The 5,821-nt window shown below is 41.0% G+C and overlaps 1 long non-coding RNA gene across 1 annotated transcript; it reads right to left on the bottom strand.

Moving 5' to 3' along the window:
* Nucleotides 1-1,518: 1,518 nt before the first annotated feature.
* LOC308486486 lies at nt 1,519-4,335 on the bottom strand. Its single transcript, XR_013991077.1, has 3 exons — nt 3,538-4,335; nt 2,833-3,161; nt 1,519-1,988 (listed from the first exon to the last, which is right to left on the bottom strand). It is a non-coding gene; the product is annotated as an uncharacterized lncRNA (long non-coding RNA).
* Between the last annotated feature and the right edge of the window lie 1,486 nt (nt 4,336-5,821).

The raw sequence follows: 5,821 nt of genomic DNA, 5'->3' as shown, positions 1-5,821 counted from the left end.
GTCAGCCATCTTGGACTTCCTTCTCTTTGAGTATTTCTGACCATGGAATCTCACCCATTAGCTCCTCAAGCTTTCCCTTGCCACTGTATCATGAAACCCAAGAGGACCTCATCACTTCCTCCCAAACTTCCAATACTTCCACTTGGTCAATCAGTTCCTCCCTGTTGATGAGGACCAGGTCCAAGATAGATGATCCCCTTGTTGGTTCTTTCACCTTCTGGGAAATGAAATTGTCAGCCAGGCAACAGAGGAATTTGTCAGACCTCACATTCTTGGCATAGTTTGAGTTCCAACAAGTATTGGGGAAGTTGAAGTCTCCCATGATTACTATATCTCCCCTTTCTGAATGTTTGGTAATCTGCTCTAGGAAGGCATTAGGCAAGTCTTCAGTCTGGCTTGGTGGTCTATAGCAGACATCCACGGTAAGGTCACTGTTGTTTCCCTCCCCTACAATTTTTGCCCATACACTCTCAATCTGCTTTCCATGCTCCAAGTCATGGATCTCTTCACAAGTGTACCCATCCTTTACATATAATGCTACTCTGCCTCCCTTCCCGTTTGGTATCTTTTGAATAAGTTGAAGCCCTCTATTTCTCCATTCCAGTCATGAGTCTCATCCCACCAGGTTTCAGTAATGCCTATCAGGTCATATTTGCAATCCTGGGTTAAGAGCTCAAATTCGTCTTGCTTGTTTCCCATACAGTGGTGCCCCGCAAGATGAATGCCACGCAAGACGGAAAACTTGCTAGACGAAAGGGTTTTCCGTTTTTTGAGCTGCTTCGCAAGACGAATTTCCCTATGGGCTTGCTTCGCAAGACGAAAAACGAAAATGTCTTGCAAGTTTGTTTCCTTTTTCTTAACACCGTTAATACAGTTGCGACTTGACTTCGAGGAGCAACTCATAGAACGCGGTGTGGTAGCCTTTTTTGAGGTTTTTGAAGACTTTGGTGATTTTTGAAGCTTTTCCAAAACTTCTTTTAAACTTTTAAAACTTTTTTGGGGGTTTTGGATTTTGGGTTGGGGTGTTTGGAATTCAAGGACTTGGTGTTGGGGAGGGGTTTGCAAGAATCTGGAAGCTTGTGTGTGTTTTTTTCTGCATTTTTATGATTTTCTGTGACCATTGGGCCACTCTGCTGTTTTTTTAAAAAAAAATCTGGATTTGAATTTCTGTGTGGTGGGTGGCTGGGGGAACAGTTGAGGAGGGGTTTGCAAGAATCTGGAAGCTTGTGTGGTTTTTTTCTGAATTTTTCTGATTTTTATTGTTCCTTCAATTTTTGAATTTATTGTTCCTTCAGTTTTTGAAATGCTCTTTACAGTATGTGTGACTTTAAAGAGCACTTAATAAACTCTTGTTGTACCAAATTTGGCTTTGTTTGGACTTTTTTTGACCATAGGAACGCATTAATTGAATTTCAATGCATTCCTATGGGATTTCGTGCTTCGCAAGACGAAAAATTCGCTAGACGAAAAAACTCGCGGAACGAATTAATTTCGTCTTGCGAGGCACCACTGTACTCTATGCATTAATATAGAGACAATACTATGGGGCCATGCTAGTAGTGCCCTCCTTAGTAGGTGAGCCCCTCCTCTGAACCCTGGTGGCAAGCAAAAGCAGAATTTGACCCATGAGTGCTTCAGGACCTAAATTAATTTTTCTACAATGCTCCAAAATACTCCTGACACAGTGTCATTCTGGAGCTTTGGGCACCATTTACAGCATGATTACAAGCCTTGGCCTACAGAAGAATTGTTAAACTTTGAATGTCCAGATATTTCTAGACTACAATGCCCATGATGCCTAACCATTGACTAAGTTGGTTGGGAATGATAGGAGTTGAAGTCAATCAATGTCAGAGAATGCAAGATTGAAGAACAATGATGTAGAGCTCAACAGGGCCCTGAGACCAGGAAGGACGTCAGTGGTGGGCCCTTCCTGGAGCATTAGGTCCTCAGCAGTTGCCCAATGATGCCCATTGCCAACAGCAGTCCTGCAAATGGATGTAAGATGGTTTTCAGAAAGGGAATGCCCAACCCACAACACCACGGAAACTATAGGATAAGCAGCCCGACTTTAGCACAATACAGTCTTCACACTGTACTATGGCCAGCCTCAACGGATGCCTTGTACAGTGGTACCTCGGTTTAAGAACAGTCCAGTTTAAGAACGATTTGGTTTACAAACTCTGCAAAACCGGATATAGTGTCTTGGTTTGAGAACTTTAGCTCGGTCTAAGAACGGAATCCGAATGGTGGAAGGGCACCGGCGGCGGTAGGCCTCATTAGGGAAAGCGCACCTCGGTTTAAGAACAGTTTTGGTTTAAGAACAGACTTCCGGAATGGATTAAGTTTGTAAACCAAGGTACCACTGTATGCAGCTAAAAATTTCAGCGTACAGTAGAATCAGATGAAGAGATAATGCAGGACAGAGAGAAACCTCACATAGCATTAATGTAACTAACATATTCTGAAGGGTGCCTTGTTGCAAACCATAAACCTCTAAATGGTTATCTAAAAGCCCTAAATACAATAAACATTTACAATCTATAGCACAGATGACTTTTTCAGCATGCAGCAACGTGTGTTTATAGTATGTGATATCACTTTTCAGCACATCGTGATGTGATCTTGCATAACACACACACACAAAACTTTCAAATAATAAAATAAGAGCAGAATTAGAGAGTATTCAGTTGGAAAAGCTGGCGAAGCTTTGTTTTTAACTACTATGACTTAAAAAAAATACAGAAAGAAGTGAAGGGAAAGTAAATAAAAGGGAATATGTTTAGGACTGCAATCTTAAGTGTATGTAAAAACCACTTTTTGTAAACTTACGTGTAATCCAACTGAAGCCTCTCAACCAGCGTTGTCTCTGCAAAACAGACTCCACAAGAAACTTTGAAGGAATAACTTAAGCACCCCTGAAGTGTGTGTTGGCTTTCATTGGCTCATCCAGGATTAAATCAGCTGGCAAACCCCAAACAAGGATTTTGTATTAACTTGGGCATGTGCTTGTAAAGCAAATTACTCTCTTTTTTTTTTCCCCAGGGGGGAGTAGAACCCTCTGGTCATTCGAACTGATTTTCCCGAGTCTGTATGCATTGATTAGCAGTTTGGGTTGACTTTTTCTTTCCACATTAAAAGTTCTTCTTTGGACTAAGCCCCTGTCAGTAAAATAAAAATAAAAATGAGAAGTCTGATGATACATGAGTTGGAAAGGGATTTATACTGGGTAGGAAAGGAGGAGGGAGTACTCTATCTGCAGTTCTGCCAGCTGGTTTCATAACAAATCAACATTTGAGATTCAAAAATTAGGCTGGTTAGAATTCATTTCAGAATGTAGTTATTTACTTCCCTTAAATTCTGACTTTTTGCAGACTTGATGCTCTGTCCTGTTTCATTTTGCTTTTGCTTTTAATTACAGTGCAATCCTATATATATACCGTACACACACACACACACACACTGAAATAGGGACGAGAGAGAAACTTGATTCAGTTTGCAATTTAAGACAAAGTTGCTGTGGTTGGCCCAGGATACCTGGACTAGATGGTCTGTTGTTCCGATCCAACAGGGCACTTCTTGCATTAGTCGTTTGCACATTCCTAAACTGGAAGAACAGATCCTGAAGCTGAGGCTCCAAATACTTTGGACTCCCTGGAAAAGACCCTGATGCTGGGAAAGATGGAGGGCACAAGGAGAAGGGGACGACAGAGGACGAGATGGTTGGACAGTGTTCTCGAAGCTACCAGCATGAGTTTGACCAAACTGCGGGAGGCAGTGGAAGACAGGAGTGTCTGGCGTGCTCTGGTCCAGGGGGTCACGAAGAGTCAGACACAACTAAACAACTAAACAACAACAACAAACAAATTTTCAAAGCAAGCCACAGTCATCCTGTGACATTCACACATCCCCAAATTTTGCATTACAGTTCGCTAGCCAAGTACTGCATATAAAAATGCATAGAGTAGCATGGAGTAGAGTAAAGTGAGCATTAAAAATGTGAATATTACTGAAGACATTATACAAATATGCCTTATTATAGGAGAAATTGCAAAAATGTGTATAATAGACAAAATTACAAACATGAATATATTAGAAATCCATACTAAAATCATAAACTAATGTGAGAAACTGAATGCCCAGGGTTTGAGCCTTATCCTATTATGCCTTTCTTTTCACAAGATAAGAAAAAAAATAACAAGCTTTCAAAACAATCAGCCTCAACTGTTTTATGCTGCTCAGAAACTGATGGCAACAGTTAAACAAACTTCTTATATCATGCCACCAATACCCTCTTTCAAAAAAAGTCTGGGGTTCAAATTTCCACTCAGCCATTAAGTTCCACCTACCTTCAGAGCTGTTGTGCAGACATGGGCGGCACTGTGCTCTAAACCACTGAGCCTCTTGGGCTTGCAGATCAGAAGGTCGGCAGTTTGAATCCCTGTGACAGAGTGAGCTTCCATTGCTCTGTCCCAGATTCTGCCAACCTAGCAGTTCGAAAGCATGCCAGTGCAAGTAGATAAATAGGTACTGCTCCGGCAGGAAGGTAAACGGCATTTCCGTGCACTCTGGTTTCTGTCACGGTGTTCCGTTGCGCCAGAAGCGGTTTAGTCATGCTGGCCACATGACCCAGAAAGCTGTCTGTGGAGAAACGCTGGCTCCCTTGGCTTGAAAAGCGAGATGAGCGCCGCACCCCATAGTCGCCTTTGACTGGACTTAACTGTCCAGGCGTCCTTTACCTTACCTTTCTACCTTGTGCAGATACCCTGAGCTTCATAGAGGAAGAGCAAGAATAAAATGCACCTGCAACATGTTGTGGTCGCCTCACTTGGAAAAGTATGTTGTGGAGCTGGGAAAAGATTCCAAAAGGAACAACTCTCTTACAAGGAAAGGCTACAGTATTTGGTGTTTCTTAGTATAGAGGGGAAAGCAAGTAAGAAGGGACATGTTTGAAGTGTGTAAAATTACAGATGAAATTAATGGACTATGCAGAATTAGATAACATGACAGGAAGTATTTGAAACCTGCGGGATAAGAGATTCTCAGAGGACTGGAGTAAATATGTGAACTATCTCAAAAGCAATTGTAATCAACAGATTACACTAGTAAGATTGCAAGGAGTTTTGTAAGGAGGACTTTGTGAAATATTGCAGAGAAAAGTATGAAGAAAACTATTAGTGAAGGACTATTAAAATAGTGAAATTAATGAAATGCAAATTAAGTGATAAAGATTGAAAAATCTTCAGATGTGGTTGATGGAAGTCCAAAACACTGAATAAGATGAGAAAATAAGTTGTATTTTTTTTAAAAAAAAAATATGGAAATTTCATGTAAAAATTAATTTAATTTTTTTTTAAAAAAAAGAGATATTTGAAGATGGCTATCAAAAAAAGGTGTATAAAATTATGCATGGGAAGTTTTTAGTGTTTGACATTGTTCTGAGTTTTTACTTTTGTTGGGAGCTACCCAGAGAGGCTGGGGCAACCCAGTCAGATGGGCAGCATATAAATTATTATTATTATTATTATTTTTCTCCCTCTCACATAATACTAGAACTTGGGGCTATCCAATAAAACAAAAAAATATATGGAAGATTTCAGGACAGACGAAAAGAAGGACCACTTCATGTAGCACACAGCTCAGCTGTGGAACTTGCTCCCACAGGAGGCAGCGATTGCTACCAACATGGCAAGCTCTAAAAGAGGTTTAGACAATTCGGCCTCAGGCAGGTTGAGTGGACGATAGTGGGTCCAATGGTCAAGAAGGCACTTTCTGCATGTGTTGCAGAGGGAAGTGAGGGGCAAATGAGGCTCATCAACCT

Source organism: Podarcis pityusensis, assembly GCF_964106645.2.
Source record: "Podarcis pityusensis genome assembly, chromosome: 10".
In the NCBI taxonomy this organism is placed as follows: Eukaryota; Metazoa; Chordata; class Lepidosauria; order Squamata; family Lacertidae; genus Podarcis; species Podarcis pityusensis.
Note: the sequence above shows the minus strand (reverse complement) of the source record. Positions and strands in the feature narration are given on the sequence as shown.